General features: G+C 46.4%; 1 protein-coding gene across 1 annotated transcript in view; it reads left to right on the top strand.

The window, feature by feature from the left end:
* Positions 1-18523, top strand: part of NSMCE2 (NSE2 SUMO ligase component of SMC5/6 complex) — a 696967-nt gene that overhangs the window by 556369 nt on the left and 122075 nt on the right. The window lies entirely within an intron of this gene.

The raw sequence follows: 18523 nt of genomic DNA, 5'->3' as shown, positions 1-18523 counted from the left end.
AGATCTGTCTAATAAAAGATCTAAACCATGGGTGGTTTTGTAAGAGCTTTTACAGGCTTACTTCTCTTGGATCTCCTGCCACTGAATCTGGTATGTGTCGGTTTACTAGTTTTAGTTTGGTTTGCATACTGTGATGAAAAAATACTTTCATTTTGACTTTTTGTGTCATATTTGTGTTATGGTACACAGTATGGTGTATCCCTACACAATTAACTATACATTTATTAAAGACTATGGATGTATAGTGTTGATCTCATTGTACAGCTTTTTTGTTTATGTCAGTTGCACTGTTTCAGCAGAGCAACATGTTGTGTGTCACTATAAGGAGGTCAACTGTCATATAAACCTTCAAAAATATCACATCCACTACACTGCTTACTACTACATTGTCAAGATACATCTTTCTATCCATCCCTTGGCAGTGTGGTGGTAGTGTAGGCAGTTGATGCATTATTTTTGTTCCTGGGGAGTTAAGAGTTTCGGTTGTCATTGCCCTCGTTACATCTCACCTTGACTACAGGAATGCCCTGATTTTAAAGGCAGGGCTCGAGAAATCCACTCGCCAGGTGAATTTCGAAGCCATTTGTGTGGTTAATAAGCGCTTTACTGGTAGGGCTCTAGCTATCTGAGAACTACCTTCAACGGATACTTACCAAATAGACAGTTAAGATCTGCAGGACCAGGGCCGGACTGGGACGCAAACTGGCCTTGGCAATTGAGTCGACTTGCCGCGGGGTGGGGGTTGCTGGGGGGGAGGGGTGGAGTTAGGGGGGGGGTTAGGAAGGAGAATGCATGTGGAAAATACTGCAGCTGCTTTTGTTTCAGGGGGCTAATGTTGCAGCTGTGCTGCAAAACAGGTCCCGGTGACAAACGGCCCCCCAGGGGTTCAGAACCGGCCCCCATCCTGGCGACTCACCAGGGAAATGCCCGGTGCCCGCTACGGCCAGTCCGGCTCTGTGCAGGACGGAGGAAAGTGATTGTTCCTAGGTTCAGGAAAGCTAGATGGGGTGAAAAAGCGTTTTGGGTGCCAGCGAGGAGTTTCTGGAAGACACTCTCTGGACATATTGTGAGTCTCAATTCTTATTCCGTGTTTCGCAGGCACATGAAAACGTTGTTATTTTCGCAACACTAATGCTTCACCTTGTTTCCCCCATTTGCTCTAGTTGGTGACAGCGCTTTGATGCCTTTTTGATTTTATGCGCTTTACAAATTCAAAATTCAAATACAGATTCAATCTGTATATTGCAAGCCATCTAATGACACCCTCATCCAAGTGCATTTGTAATATTGAGGTTCTCTGATATGGTTTAGAGATTTTTATAACATTTTATTCAGTTTGTGACAATACATTTTTATACCTAGATATTTAAAACTATGATTTTTGTACACTAGAAAAACTGTTGTAATATTAGTTTGAGATTTGCACCCTGCGTAACGAATATTTTTTTTTTACCAGCTACATGTGTGATTAAACCACTGTTAAGGTACTTTGCGTGACTTAGGGCTGGGCGATTTCTGGCCCGGAAAGCACTGGTATGTTGTTTACATTGTCCCCATTATCAGTTTGTCTGTGTTAGAGGTTGCGATTCTTATCAGACGCCGGCTGTCTGCTTACTTAAATATGTGAAACATGACTTCATTTTCGGTTTTAATTATATCTTTTGATTAGTGATGCATTCCTACATTGTGGTGTTTTTTCGGCTTTGCCATGCAAATTATTCAGATGTTAAGAAAAGGGAACTATTTCGAATTTTGTGGCACTGAAAATAACAGTGGGTACCTTGTTGAACCAACTTCATACTATAGTGAAAAAAAATAGATTGTTGAATTTCAAATAGATATCACTGATTTTCACGCTGTGGGCAATTTAAATATATGAATTGAATTTATAACTGTATTTGTATGTGGGTATTGACTGGGGATGTGAAGTACCAAATGTAAAACGTGTTTGGTATTATAGTTACAGTTTAAAGAGCATGGTGTGAAAGTGACTCGTTCAGCCTGGGAGCACTGTCTGCAAAAGTAACAAAATTACACACCAAGACATGGCATTCCACATCTGAGCTGTACAATTTTCTACAGTTCTGCATACTTCCATAACCCCTTCAGGGCGTTGGGCGGCTGGTAGCCGTCCGATGAACCAGTGCTCATGTGCGTCCGACGGCTCCCAGCCGTCCGACGCCATAGCACTGCAAATCCCCCCCCCCCCCCCCCCAACAGCCTCAGGCGCTAGGGAAGGACTTCCTCAGCTCCAGAAGCTGTAGATCTGGTTTCTGTGAAATGACAATCAGCACACACATTTCGATGACGTCATTTCATAGAAACTGAAATTAGCCGATAGGCTAATTTCAGTTCCACTTTCTGCTTGATCAGGGAGATATCTCAGCCCCCTAAGCACGTAGAAAGTCAGGATTGGTATTTTCTGAAATGGTGTCCCTCTCCAGTGGATCTCTGCTTGGATATCCACCCACTAGGCACCAGGTAGGGGTAAGCAGCCCCTTGGGTAAGGGCCTTTGCTCCCCCAATACCATTTTGCATAATCAGTCTTTCTGCACCCCAGGGAGCAGATGGTGGCAGAAAGAACCCTAGACACCAGGATATTTTAAAAATTTTCTTTAAAGGTGGGGCCGCCCAAGATGGGTATGCGAATGCAACCCCCCCCCCCCCCCCTGTAAAATTCCAGTCTTTCTGCCTCCCTGGGGGGGCAGTTAGCCTACTAGAAGTCAGGGATTTAAAATAAAATTGATTTAGGGGTGGGGGCTGCCCAAGATGGGAATGCCATTGCTCCTAACCCCCCCCCCCCCGGCAAAATGTCAGTCTTTCTGCCCCCCGGGGGAGGAGACAGAAAGCCCACTAGTAGCCAGGGATTTTTTAAAATTTGATTTGGGGGTAGGGGCTGCTCAAGATGGGCATGCCAATGCCATCACCGGGCCACCACAAATTTCTTACCACTCAGCATTCCCCCAGGTCTCTCGATAAAAATAGTACCTCTCTTGTGTGGGTTGGCCACGTACCCGAAACAGGGAAGGGCCCAAAACGTTTTGGGGAAACAGCCTGGTTTTGCAAGGGGGGGCACCTGGGGTTTTGGCACCGGGCTCGGCGGCCAACTAGGGAAACATACCAAGCCATCACATTTCTGAAAACTAGACACCCTGGGTATTCCAGGGAGGTATGGCTTTCATGGATCCCCCAATGTTTTCCTACCCAGAATCCCCTGCAAACCTCAAATTTAGCTTAAAAAAACTCACATTTTTCTCAAATTTCTGTGTGCGAGTGTTGTGGGATCTCCGGGCTGACACAGATTTTCTTGCACCCAAAACTATACCTTGTACCCCCAATTGGCACCTCTCTGGCCACATGTCAGTCCCTTGTAAAATGTACCAGGGGTACCAAGGGCACTGTGGCCAGGGAAGTCCTCTAAGGGCAGCAGCACGTATTGTGCCACCCTTAGAGGCCCTGTACCTTTACACACACACAATACCACTGTAGGCTGCATGTTTTGGTGCAGAACAAAGTGAAGAGTCGACATGGTACATATCCCTGTGTGCCATCCCTACAACCCACTGCCCTGGCATAGGTCAGTCACCCCTCTAGCTGGATGAACCATACCAGTGGTGAGGGTGCAGGTGCATGAGCTCTGTACCCCTACAGTGTCTAAAACATTGTAAGTGCAGTAATGCCATTAAGAGTATATGGAGCTGGGAGTTTGTCATTATGAACTCCACAGCATCATAATGGCTTTACTGAAACCTGGGAAGTTTGGTATCAAACTCCTCAGCACATTAAACCCACACTGATTCCAGTGTGGGATTTAATGAAAAAGGCACTCAGAAGGCATCTTAGAGATGCCCCCTGAAAAACGACAAGCCTCTGGTGAGTTCCCTGATTGGTACACACCAGCCTGCCACCACGAGACATGTTTCTTGACCCCTAGGGTGGGAACCTTCGCTCCCTGAGCCCAGAAACAAAGCCTTTCCTGGGCGAGGTGTTCACAGCTCTCCTAGGCCAGTAAGAGCCATCTGTGGCAGGGGAGCTTCAAACACATTGAAGCCTTTGTAATGCGACCCCCAGCCAATCCTGCTATCAGGAGCAGGCCCCCTTCCTGTTTCCCCTCCTTTTCGGCGATAAGACAAGCGGGAAAAATTAGACAGCCCACCTCTGCCAACTCGACCCTTCAGGTGGGGAGGCGAGGTGAAGACCACTCTTCAGTGCCCGCCATCTTGCAAATGGCAGGCACTCCCCAATCAGGATCAGGGATTGTCCTCACACCCCCACGTGGGGTGAGCACACCAAGGGTTAAGTCACCCTAAGGTCAGTGCCCATTGGCGACCGACCTCAAGACCCCTAAAACGCCCCTTAAATACAGTATTTAGGGGCAGCCCTGAACCAAGAAGTTAGGCGAGAAACCACAAGTAGAAAAGAAGAAGAACCGTACTGCTGTGCCGAAGCTAAGAAGAGGAGGACGCCCACTGACTTGGCCCCAGCCCTACCGGCCTGTCCCCACCTCAAACCTGTACAAGCGAACCTCAACTGTATCCTGCAGCTAGCAACCTCAAGAACCCAGAGGACCTGCCCTGCCTTCAAAAGAAAATACTTTTTCTCCCTTGAACTCCGTATTTGTTCATCGACAGACTCCAGCTCCGGCAAAAGTCCGCGAGTCTGCACCACTCTGCACCTGATGCCCACGGCCCAAGTTTGAGTGACACAACACCATGAGGTGGTCACCCCGGCGATCCTCACCCAAGATCTGGTAACCCCTGTCCTGCCTCAAGCCTCCAGCCGACACCTGCAACCTCAAACCGGAAGGTCCCCCCAACCGCGACCAGGAGCTGGTAAGAAGATCGGACCCTAAAAGACAACCCTGCACTTGACACTCCATGGCCTTGGGTAGCCCAACCGACGGTGTCTAGCCTACCCCCAGCATCCCAACGTACCTCTCCAAGACTTTTGTCCCTGAGCCTGCAGTGTGTTTGTCAACCGGAGAATTCCCACTGAAAGTAACAGGGCACCCTACGACAAACCTGCACCCGGCAGCCCGAGGGCCGCTGAGGGTGCTGTTTTGGTGCTAACTTGAACTCCCATTTGCCCTGAGCTTAAGTCCAGGAGCTTTGCTCCCACAACCTAGTGGCCTGATCGTAAATTGCCACCAACCGAAGGCCCCACACCCCCCATTAGATAACATTGGGCCTCAGCACTCTGCACCCAGCCGCCCTATGCCGCTGATGGGCGACCCCTGAGTCTAACCCCAGAAACCCAATTCCCACAACAAAGTACTTACCTGTTAACAGATAACACTATTTCCTCCCATAGGATAATAACATTGACTGTTTTTCTATGAAAAAGTTTTTTGGGGTGTTGGAAAATCTATAAAAGTCTCTAAAAATGTTATCAAATAACTGCAACTGCAATTCAAAACGTATTATTTCTGCAAAGTATAAATCACTCGCCTGTGCCAGGCTTGCTTGGTTCTAGAAAAATAAAAAAAATAAAAGACTATTTTATACAAACAAAGTTCAGTCTTTGAGTGTGTGACAATCATTTGATGATTGAGTGTGTACAACAAAAGTTTAACATTACCCTCTGATAAAGCCTTACTGCTCGCCCACACTACCACAAATAGAGAGTAAGGTGCTATCCACTTTTACCTTCGGGGTTCCACTGAACTCTGTGCACAATATACCTCACTTTGGTATAGTATATACAGAGCCAGCTTCCTACAATTACAATTTCCTAATCCACAGCTCCATCTCTTTCTTCTGTCTCCAGTATATTTGGATTGAGCAGAGGAAAGAGACAGGCAGAGACTGTGGATCAGAGAACACAGCAGCTTACTCCCTCTCTCCTCTCGGAGCTCACAATGTCACTGGAGCTTCGTAAAGCGGGAGTGGGGAATTCTGCTCAGCTCCTAGGTCACCTTGGCTCAGCTGAACAAATTCAAACAGACCCATGCTGGAGAGAACCATGGGCTGAGTTAGGCTCCTTTCGCAGCTATTGCTGTATATGTTCAACAGTTAACAGCAGCGGCCGTGTGGGTGGCTGTAATTGTTCAACATTCACAAGTGCTGTGAAACAAAGGCTTCAGTGCCACAGGGGTCTCAACCCCCTCTCTCTCTCCCCAAAGGCCTTTATTTGTAATTATGGCATTCTGCCCTCATAGGGTGAAATGTTCTAATAGCCTGACGTAATCTATGTCTCTTTTGGCTTGGGCCTAAAATGCTGGAGCTAACTTTTAAAGGCCGTATATGCTATTCACTTTAGGCAGTTATCCATTAGTAATGTACTTTCCAACCCCAGCGTGTTAGACGGTAGGCCACTGTTTTTCAAGCAGCTCAACTGCTTATCAACTTATTCTTTGATCCTTCGGCTTAGCTCCACACTGTGCGGTATTTAAAAATGTAAACAACATCTCTGCCTTGGCCCAGCTAACAATCAGTTAGGATCGCTGTTCTTAGCTGTGGTGGACCCAACCCCTATGGACTTTTATTGGCCATGTCTTCATGCTTAAAATGGTGGCTTGAGCACTGTTGTGCAGTCCTGCACGCTCAGGGTTCACTGCATGGCCCATCCCCCAGCTCAGTGGTATTAAAAGTTTCTCACACCGTGCAGAGCTGCTGTGTAAGGAAGGGGGTGAGGCAACTCAGTAACAAGTGGGTGGTTCACTGCAGTGCTTCCGTGTTTTGCAGTGCACGTGGCGCCAGTAGGGTACATCTCTCACTGCAGAGCTAGGGAGCACCCTGTCCTGCCTTGGAAACGTGTATGCAGGAGGATCGTTCTACATAATCTTTATTTTAGTAAGTCATGCAAGGTTGTAAAATCCAAGGCATCTTCTGTAAAGTGTAAATATTGGAAGCAATTATGAAGTATTGTCCATATCAGTGTACAAATGTGGTGAGAGCTAGCATTAGGAATTAGGGCATCAAGGGTAGCCTTGCTGTTGGAGAAAATGCCCCATGGGTGTACGTTGATTCCTAGTCTCATCTCTCACACATTCCTTTCCTCATATCTCGTTTCTTTTACTCTTTTATAAGCGTAGTCTTACTTTTCTTCTTTACTTCGATCCTTTGCTTCTTTTCCATCTACCCTGCTTTCCTTTAGCCCTTCCTCGGTTCCACTCTCATTCTGATGTCTCTTTCTTAACCTTCTCTATCTATCAGCACTTTTCCTCTCCCCGTGTCTGCTTCACTCCCCACAATCCATTTCTCCTCTGCAATATTTCTCTCCTTTTACTTCTGATTCCTGCTCCTACCCCAGACCTCTCGCTATGGCTCCTTGCTCTGCCTGCCTCATCTTCCCCTCGGTTTACCGTTGATCCCATTAGTGTTATTTCCCCTCCTCATCTTTTTTCCATTCTCTTCACCCTTCCATTTAGATGTTTGACAAACTATCTATTCCTACATTTTTCTTTCCCCATCTTTTCACCCTCACTCCTGCTTTTTCTGCATTCGTCATTTCTCCCTGCTCTCCATCCGTCTTCTCTTTTCTCTCACCATATCATTTCTGTTGCTTCCTCGTCCCTTATCTTGTCCATCCTTCCTTCTATTCCCTCATTCTTATGGCCATTTGCATTCCGAACTCGTTTTTATTTGTACTCTCTCCCTTATCTTGCTAACTCTCTCTTTCATCTCCTCTCACTTCTGCCATCATTTTCCTTACCCCTTGCTACATTCCCTTCTCTCTCTTCATCCTCTGATGTCCTCCTTTCATATCTATATTATTCACCCGTTATCACCCTAAGTCCCCTTTCTCTACCTTTCTATCCTTGTATCTCCTGCTCCTTTTTCCCTTAATTGTTCTCTCCTGCCTCCTTAGTTTCAAAGGCACAGACAAATAACAGTAGTACCACGGCCTGCAAGCAGTATACTTGAGCGAGGCATGGCTAATTTGGAGACCATGTAACTTCTGGGAGTAATGAGAAAGTTGGAAAACGACGAGCTGAATTGCCTCAACAGAGGCCACGATGGTATTGGGAACATCTAAGAGTGTAGACCTGAAGTGACAGTGCTTAGTGCAGAACATTATAGCTCTGAAACACTGGCCAAATCAACCGGCCAGTGAAGGGAGGACCCACCTGAAGGGCAGTCGCACGCCAAATCGCTCCTGGGGCCCAAACGCTGTAAGTCTCGCCGCCACTGTACTCCATCCCGCGGCTTGAGACTACAGCTCCCAGGGAGCCTTGGGGCCACTTCCTGCATCCGGCCACAGCGCGCCCGGAGGCGCTACTTCAGCAGGACGCTCCCTCGGTGGAGCGGGGGCCAAATCAACCGGCCAGTGAAGGGAGGACCCACCTGAAGGGCAGTCGCACGCCAAATCGCTCCTGGGGCCCAAACGCTGTAAGTCTCGCCGCCACTGTACTCCATCCCGCGGCTTGAGACTACAGCTCCCAGGGAGCCTTGGGGCCACTTCCTGCATCCGGCCACAGCGCGCCCAGAGGCGCTACTTCAGCAGGACGCTCCCTCGGTGGAGCGGGGGCCAAATCAACCGGCCAGTGAAGGGAGGACCCACCTGAAGGGCAGTCGCACGCCAAATCGCTCCTGGGGCCCAAACGCTGTAAGTCTCGCCGCCACTGTACTCCATCCCGCGGCTTGAGACTACAGCTCCCAGGGAGCCTTGGGGCCACTTCCTGCATCCGGCCACAGCGCGCCCGGAGGCGCTACTTCAGTAGGACACTCCCTCGGTGGAGCGGGGGCCAAATCAACCGGCCAGTGAAGGGAGGACCCACCTGAAGGGCAGTCGCACGCCAAATCGCTCCTGGGGCCCAAACGCTGTAAGTCTCACCGCCACTGTACTCCATCCCGCGGCTTGAGACTACAGCTCCCAGGGAGCCTTGGGGCCACTTCCTGCATCCGGCCACAGCGCGCCCGGAGGCGCTACTTCAGCAGGACGCTATCTCCGCGTCGCGGGACGCGCGCGGGCGTGCGCCGGGCTAAGCCCGGGCAAAGGGCGGGCCCTCTGTGGCCAGAGGAGGCCGGGACGGGGCACCCCCCTTTACATTAATTCGGACCTCGGAATGGGATTACACTAAAGACATAAGGTACTGTTATCTACTGCTACTCCCCAGGTTCCTTACAGGCCCCTGTAGAGCCTTAATACAGCTGAGCGTTTTGCTGGTGATTAATTCAGACCCAATTGTAACTGACAGAATCCTTGTGCTATGACCCGTGAGGAGGAGGAGACCAGAAATACTCTCTCCCAGAGACACTCGCTTAAGGGGACAATGGACTATTTCATTAACAGGGTAACTCTCCCCATTTTTAACGAACTAGAGAGAATAGAACGATCCCCCGCTATGGATTGTCCCCCCAGTGTATGTTCGCCTATAAAGACTCCTGATGCAGTACCGGGCTTATCGCTATTTGATGAACTGAATAAATTATGCAAATCCACGTATGTCCCTGTGGATTCAGGTAATATGCAAATCAATGCTCCTATTTGCACCATAGCAGCCATTAGTCCCGAGCCCTGTAGCCAATCCCAACTAACTAAAAACTCCCAGGGCACTCCCCTTTTAGTACGACCAGAGTCAATTCTCAAACCTACAGGGCCACCACAGATTTCCTCCACCAAAAGGAAGAGAGTTGGGGTTACACAAATGGGGAGTCAGGCAAAGCAACAGAAACTAAAACCCAATTTGTCACTGCCCTACACTCCCAGCACTGTCAGTATTGCCCCTACAGCACCCGTTGAGGCTTCTCTACTGGCCTCAATCGAAAGAATGTTGGAAACGTTAATATCACCCCTGATAGAAAAAATAATCAGCTTAGGGGATAGGCTCACGGGTGTCGAGGAAGCGATCAAGGCTAACTCGCCACTCATAAAAAACCTGGCAGGAATCCCCAGTCACAGTGCCCATCCTCCACAGAAACGACTGAATCCGTCACACAAAGCAAGACTACCCACAAACAATTAGCCTACCCACAAAAAACAGCTCTGAACCTCCCGAAAGCAGACTCAATAGCTCGGAGCTCTTACTATAGATCAGGGCCAAACAAAGCATCTAGGTTGCATATGGGGCTACGGGCAAATAGTGAGAATACGTCACACAAAACCAATCTCCTACATTTGCCACCGGAGGCCGCTCCTTTTGTGTGCGTCCTTGCGGGAGTACTGGAATTGACCAAGGGGAATAATGAAAGACAACAGGATCTAACAAATAAAGTCACGTTCTGGCTAACCAAAAATAGACCTCTGCCAACCAACATCGATGGTACTATACTATCTGTCAGAAGGGTGGGCTGGCTAGGACCTTTACCAAAAGACATTGCAGGAGATCTGATATTGATAAAATTTAGGAGCAAATATGTCATCCCACATCTCCAATTATGGCGGCCACAAAGAGGAGATGGTCCCATTTCCACCTGGAGCATAAGTGATTTTTACCCCAGAACATTATATGTCCCGTCCCTATGTCAATAAGCGCAAAGTAATCAGACGAAGGGTAGATTTGGACTTGCTTCGAGTGGCTATTTCACCCACACTTTTAATCAAATTTGGACCACTCTTGGGTCAAACCTTGATGGATTAAAATGTATGGTCAGAGACATTGTCTGCTTTTATGAAATTATACTCTTATTGAATTTTTCTGTTATTTTATAGTGTATGTAATATCACATGTTATGCTTTTATGGTTATATTTTTAACCGAATAAAGTACTTTTGATTTGAAACACTTGCAAAGTGACGTCATGACGTTCCAAATTAATCTTTGTTTTCAACGTGTGGCCTGCTGATATTTGAGAACTTCTAGTATGCCAGCATGTACATAGCTCAATGTTGACCTTTTTTTTCCAACAGACTAATTGATGATTTAGGTGTAGCCTAAAGTCAGCTTTACCTGTCTTGCCAGCCTCATGTTTTCCTAAAAAAAGCATATAAAAATATAACCAACACTGTTTCATCTTTGGTTTGTTGACATGTCACTAAAATGATACTCTCTTCCACCCTAGCAAACCGTGTAGATCAACAAACCAGTTCACTCAAACCAATGGGATGCTTTCCCTTTAAGTGCTTGCATGTTGCCCTTGCACATATATGCATAAACCTGAAAAATAGTTCCCCAAGAACAGAACTTGTTAGACACTATCACTTCCCAATGACAGATAATGTCTATGCATAAGGTTCCATCAACTATCTCCACAACACTCAGGAAATTATTGTAAAGTACAATGTTAATTCCCCTCCATAAACCAGCTTTGATATATTTATTAATCTTACAGACAATGAGCACAAGGCATTAGAGTAGCTAGAGAATGTATGCAGATTTCAAGTTTGAAGCCTCATACCCCTAAGATTTGTGATTAGCATTTAACCCCTTTATCTGGCTCGAGAAAGACATTTAGTTACTATTTGTGGCACTGCAGCTGTTCAAAATAATATTTCTACCTACACCACTGTGAGGATGCACAAAGTATTCAGGGAAAGCTCTGTCCTTCCCTTAACTCAACTTGGCAGATGACCCCCCACCACAGTTTGGTGCAAGTCTTTTGTAGCAGTCGCATCTAACTTGAGAGTGACCTCTATTAGCAACGAGTGGAACTGCAGCTTCATATAAGACTTTCAGTACTTTTACATTTGACTTAAGAAGAACACCTAGTAACAACTTGCGGAACTGCAGCTACATGTAAAAATTTTAATGATTTTACACTTGAATTGAGAGGCGCACCTAGTGTGGACAAGTGGAACTGCGGCTTCATGAAAGAAATTCAATGCTTTTGCATTTGACTTGAGGGGCATCTAGTAACAACTACTGGGACTGCAGTGTCATGTAAGGTTTTCAATACTTTTGTATATAATACAATAGGGATACCTAATAATGACGGTGAAACTGTGGCTTCATGTAAGAATTTCAATGCTTTTACATTTGACTCCAGAGAGACGCCTTGTAACACTTGTGGAACTACAGCTTCATGTAAGAATTTCAATACTTTTACATTTTACTTGTGAGAGACTCTTGGTAACAGCTACTGGAAATGTGGCCTTCTATAAGGTTTGATTTCAATGCTTTTGCATTTGATTCCAAAGGGACACCTAATAATGCCTTTTGGAACTGTAGCTTTGTGTAAGAATTGCAATGCTTTTGCATTTTACTCGGGAGGGACACCTAGTAACAACTAGTAGAACTGCAGCTTCATGTAAGAATGTTATTGCCTTTGCATTTTACTTGAGAAGGACGGCTAGAGGATCTGCAGCTTCATGTAAGAATTTCAATGCTTTTGCATTTGACTCAAGAGGGACACCCAGTAATAACTTTTTGAACTGTAGCTTTGTGTACGAATGTCAGTGCATTTGCATTTGACAACAGTGGGACTCCTAGTTAGGGCTTGTGGTACTGCAGCTTTATTAAAGAATATCAATGCGGATGCATTTGACTCAGGAGTAAGTTCTAATTACACCTTGAGGTCCTGAAGCTCTGGGAACGAATTCTGAAGATTTAGCATCTGACTCCAGAGGGAGCTCTGGTAACAACTTGAGGAATTGCAGGATAGTGGGTGTTTGTGTGCATATTGTCCCTTCACCAAATATCTTTACCTCTTGGCTTGCATTTTGCTTCTTCCTACAAGACAGTGGGTATTTTACTGGGACATACATATAGTGCCACTCAACAAACAGCAATGTGGTTGAAGATATTTGACTTTACCAGTGACTACTAGCACCTATATATAATATCTTGGCTTCCCTGCCTGTCCCTCTGCTGTGCTATCTTCTATTTCCTACTCTCTGTAAAAATCATTGTATTGCCAAGTGCATCTGTCTAGGTGTTGAATCATATTCACTAACTGCAACATGACAGATATGTTGTACTTACCTGACTTTGAGCAAATCAATTTTAGCAGATCAGCTGTCTGCCTGAAAACTGACTGAAAAATAGTGAAAAAGATTGTTATACACAACAGTGTCACCTTACGGTTATTTCACTTTTTGTGGCACACAGTTGTCTCCATTGAATCTTGGCTGTTGTGAAATATGGAGTAAATTTGGCATTAGCTGTAGCTTTTTGCTGACTATGCATCCTGAGGTTAGACTCTATACATTTCGACCTTTGCTGAGTGTCTCCCCTTTTATATATAAACAAAAAAGAGAGTAAGGGATTTTATTCACATTGGTGAATGGAGAATACTCTCAGTCCCCTGGACTAAATATAAAAAACATGAGAGGAGTACCACCACGAAGAACTAAGCAAGAGTTCTGAGTGGGATGTCTATGAAAAAAGAAAATTCTTTTATAAAAACCCCTCACTCACCAACCTGGTTGGTGACATGCTTCATCATTGGGGTCCATCCTGACCACCGAGTGCCATCAGGGTGTGCTTCGACACCTGAACTACAGCGGAGCTGGTATTTGTGCAAGTGGTGCGAAAAGTGATGTTAAAAATTGTCCTGGTATGACTTGTGTGAAAACGATTTTATTCAGAAGCTACTGGACAATATTAAAAGAATGTGTAGATACATAGGTTTATTATGACCGTGTGTATCTCTATGTGATTGGTCTACATGTTTCAACCTGTGGGTGGCATTTACCAGGTTTTCGTCAGGACCAAAGGAAAGTGGGTGGTTTGCACACACTAACGCGCAGCCAGTCCTAAATTCCTAGAACCTACTGCCAAAAATCTGAAGTAGGTAAAAACCTCAAACCTACAATGGGTGAGGAAAAAAGCAAAAGACTCCTATTCTGGGTCTTAAGGCTTCACAGGGGCAGAGGGAAGGCTAGTCCCCCCTATACGCCTCTCAATGCCGTCCCAAGCGGGGACGGCAATGAGAGGCGTGTAGGTGAACGGCCCACAAACCTCAGTCAAACTATTATGTACCTTGGCTGAGACTAGCCTTCCCTCTGCCCCTGTGAAGCCTTAAGACCCAGAATAGGAGTCTTTTGCTTTTTTCCTCACCCATTGTAGGTTTGAGGTTTTTACCTACTACAGATTTTTGGCAGTAGGTTCTAGGAATTTAGGACTGGCTGCGCGTTAGTGTGTGCAGACCACCCACTTTCCTTTGGTCCTGACGAAAACCTGGTAATTGCCACCCACAGGTTGAAACATGTAGACCAATCACATAGAGATACACATGGTCATAATAAACCTTCTATGTATCTACACATTCTTTTAATATTGTCCAGTAGCTTCTGAATAAAATCGTTTTCACACATGTCATACCAGGACAATTTTTAACATCACTTTTTCGCACCACTTGCACAAATACCAGCTCCACTGTAGTTCAGGTGTCGAAGCACACCCTGATGGCACTCGGCTGTCAGGGTGGACCCCAATGATGAAGCATGTCACCAACCAGGCTGGTGAGTGAGGGGTTTTTATAAAAGAATTTTCTTTTTTCATAGACATCCCACTCAGAACTCTTGCTTAGTTCTTCGTGGTGGTACTCCTCTCATGTTTTTTGATGTCTCCCCTTTTACTCATCACTTGAGGTACCTCTTAGTGGTGGCAATGAAAGTCTCCGAAAAAGTGGAAAAAGATTTGAAGAAAAGGGGCATCCCAGTCTAGAATCACTATTATTCTACAGCTTTTCTGGCAGCTGCTCATTTATCTAGATAGGGCCAGCTAAAGATATCTACAAGTTAACAGCAAAGAAAGTATGTGTCTTATCGCCATGTGGACCAGAACAATTCAGGATAATCAACGGACTGATTATCCTGAATTGTCCCAACCAAGAAAAGACCATGAGTGTATCGATATGGGAAGTTGCATCTCTGCGCTAAATAAACACATGCTGCAGTTGTGACAGAAAACGTTGCCGCCTCGGAAAGTCTCTTAGACAAAGATTTAGTATATTGCTTGTTGTTTCCTTTAAAAAGGATCATAAGGTGATTTTATTCTGTGACATATTTGATAGAAAATGAGCAGTTTTGGTATTGGCCTTTTTGATAAACAGCCCTTTATCAGATCTCAAAATATCGCCTCGCGGTGGCCATTTGATTGAGCCCTTTCAGGTCTGCTGTTTTTTCCTCACTAACTTGTGAAAACAGGGAATGAGCTCTTATCGAGAATTACTTTCACATGAACAATCTGTAAAACATGTACACGACCTCTCAAATATTTCTTTGGTTTCCATACATTTAAGGGATTTGAAAACAGAAAACAATACCAGTATCCTGACCCTAATGTGACAGAACATAGCTTTTTATTAATCTTACTACAAAACGCATTGATTTCGCTAGCGATATAACTGACATACTTGCTAATAAATTAAAACTTCCAATCACTGATTCACTGGGGGATGTCTGGTTGACGGGGTATTGGTGATTTGCTATCGATCCAAAGGATTGGTTCAATAAAAGCTTATCAATGCAGGATGATTATGCATGTGTAATTGAGGAAAGACTGATCTTCTGTTGCTATTCTTGTCCATGCATCTTGAAGGCCTGGGGTTTATTGTATACTCAACTCTGATCTCTAATAGGTGTTATTTGCTCTACCTATGTTGAGGGTAAGTATCCCACAAGGTTTAGACATCAGGATTTTGGAATTCCTATCATCCAACGCCCAGGACATATTGTTTGGAGGTAAAGGACAACACATTTTCGTGTTTCGTGTTTATTTTGGTTATTAGACAAGCCAGCCCAAACAGGGCCGGATTGGGAACCAAAACCGGCAATGGCAAAGTGCTTTGTTACAGGGCCGATTTTGCTGCAAAAACGGCCCTCTAACAAAAACAGGCCCCCCACCCGTGCGGCGGACCGGGGGATTGCCCGGTGCCTGCTACGGCCAGTCCGGCCCTGGACCCAAACCACTGCAGCACAAACCCTTTGGTTGCCATTTTCTATTAAACACAGTAACGATCTGTGAAGGAGTTGGTCAAACATACATGTGATCCATTAATGTAAGAAACCTTTACTATTAAGGTGAGTGCTCCAAAGAAATCCAGTGATCTATAATCTCAGCTTGCATCAGTATAAACCACCCCCAGTATAAAATGTTGTACACGTTTGCAAAATTTGATGCTACTTATGCTCTCAGATTGCTCACTAATTATATGCAAATACATTCAGAAACATGAAAGCAAGATTGAGGGTAGCTTTCAAAATAAAATGTACACAAAAAAATGCAACTTGTAAACCGTTTTGTAAATTATAGTGCAACATTAAATAAAATGACGGAGGTATCGTTTAGTGAAATTAGTTCAATGCGTGCCTGTGTGAAAAAAAGTAACTTCAATGTATTGAGGAAAAAGGGTTCAGGCAGATCAGGTCGTTTACCCCTTTTCTAGGTTTGCCCGGCGTTAGCCGCTTCTCACCCAACTCACGATTACCCAAATAAAGAGGCAGGCGCTGGAGACTGGAAGGCAGGAAACAGGAGTTTATTTCCGACGGAACAGAACACGTCAAATCAGACAACAGGGTATCTTCTCGAGGTGCTCTCCCGACATCTCTGAGGCCTGGCCTCTTATACACTGGTTTATTACTTTATTACATGCAACACATTCTTAGTAATGCTTTGAAGTCCGGAGAAAGGCGTCTTTGGAATCCCCGGTTCAGGTCCGCTCCCACACATATCTACCATAGGAGTCCCCACCCCTAATCTCAGCATGCTGGCTATCGCACAGCTGGGTATTCCGCTGGGAACAGAAATGCGGGTAATCGATCGGTTCTAGGGGTGTGAGGGCATTGATTAATCCCCACTCCTTTGAAGTGAGGCGAGGTCCTACTGTAGATGCAATAAACCGCATCTGTTGGGCTAAGTGAGGGCCTGGGGTCGGGCCGAACAATCGGGCAAGGAGGAAGAGGTTATCAAAGGGGCCTGTTTCATGAATGAGATGAAAGGGTGTGAGGGGGTTCAGCGCGGGATGTGGCTCGGAGGCAGGGTCACGCTGGAGGTGCGTTTAGGGCCAAGCAGGAGAGGCCGGGGCTGTCGAAGAGGGGGGGTGTGCTTGCGAAGCCGGGGTGTGAGGGGGTGAGACGCGCTGGCTATCGGCAGTGGGCAGAGGGGTCATGGCATTCAAAATGGCTGCTGCTTACGCGCAAGCATGGATCCGAAAGGGGACAAGATGGCGCCGATAATGTTTACGCTACAATATAGATTTTAACAGTCCTCCCTTTTTAACATATCTAGCCAGCTTGTCAATTTACGTCAATCCCCATTATATTTCTTATTTCGAGGTCATACAATGCTTTCATGTGTTCAGTTTTGAAGTCCGAAGTCTTAGGGCACATGCAGTTAGCAATGAGCGAACACAGAGGTGGCAAACATTGAATACCTAGGCAACACCCACACAATATTACGACCGGTATCAATATAAATGTGAATAACCTCCATCCCCAGTCCTTCAAGGTGCCCCAAAACCAGCTTCCAAGCGACCATCCTTCCTGTTCCTGGTGAACCTCTGAGGAAAGTCTGTGGAGGTGTTCGATTGCTTTGTAGACTGAGGGCGAGTTATCTGGCACGTAGGTGCAACAGCTGGACCCAATGATGCGGCATGCTCCTCCTCGGTCAGCTAGAACCACATCTAGAACAAGGCGGTTCTGAAGAGCCACCAGGCGGACTGCCTGAAGTTCGGCCGTATTGTTAGTGAGGATGCCAGCCGTGATGTTCATGGTTGTTTCTACTGCCTGGGTCAGGTGGCGGATGGCGCGGCTGTTTGCCATTGGGCCCCACAGAGGAACCAGTCCTTTCACTGCATCCAAGAACTGTGCTCCAGTGGAGTCGGCTTGTTCAATGTCTTTTGCGCGCTTCTGTCTGTGGTGGTTTGCTGGGGCCACGTACGTTGGAGGGAGGACGAAGGCGACGTAGCAGGTACCCCCCCAACTTTTTGGAAGCCAAGTGTAAGCTTTGGTGCCGCAAACAAAGTACATATTCGGGGAAGCAACAAAGGAGGGGGGATCGATGGCGTCCAATGTTCTGGTGATGTGGCAGGAGTTGTGACCCACCGGCTGTGTTCCCAGGCCTTCGAGGCACACGAGGCCCGTGACATTGATAACAGACAGAGCTACCGTCAGAGTGGCAGCAGTCCGTTTCCGTAAGTAGGAGAAGGTGGGTCTGGCTGGATTATGGAACACCTGCATTTCGACTCGTTCCTTAGCAGGGATGTCCATCTGGAAGGAGGAGCCAGAGGTCAAAGGACAAAAGGGAGCAGAAGTCCTTCCGGTTTTGTTCAGCCAGAACCCGTGGTAGAAGTGCGACACTGTCTGACCAGAAGTGGCGTTGTCTCTGTAGCTCTCTTGCAAGAGGGTCAACCAGGCAAGGCAAGAACCGTGAACTGAGAAAGGGGAAGGGATGAAAGGGATGGAGTGTCCGGTGGCATGCGGGAGCAACCCGCAGATCCAGCAGTTTGTGGCGTTGGCGGCAAGGTTGTGTTGGTGCAACAGTTGCACGAAGGAATTGTTGCAGAACTCCTTACGCCTTTCTCGGAGCTGAGGCGAAAGGGAGATCAGGTGATGCTCCTTCGTAGTAGTTGGCTGTGCAGTGGTCAGCAATATCCGATGAGCGGGTGCGCTCTCTTCCACGATCCAGAAAGAAGTCATGAGGAGGAGGCAAAAGAGGAGGACAATGAAAAGAACAATTGTCTTCGATTTGTGTATACCGT

The sequence above is a fragment of the Lissotriton helveticus genome, chromosome 4_1 (genome assembly GCF_964261635.1).
Source record: "Lissotriton helveticus chromosome 4_1, aLisHel1.1, whole genome shotgun sequence".
Taxonomy (NCBI): Eukaryota; Metazoa; Chordata; class Amphibia; order Caudata; family Salamandridae; genus Lissotriton; species Lissotriton helveticus.
The sequence above is the reverse complement of the archived record's forward strand: the minus strand, read 5'-3'. Positions and strand labels throughout refer to the sequence as shown.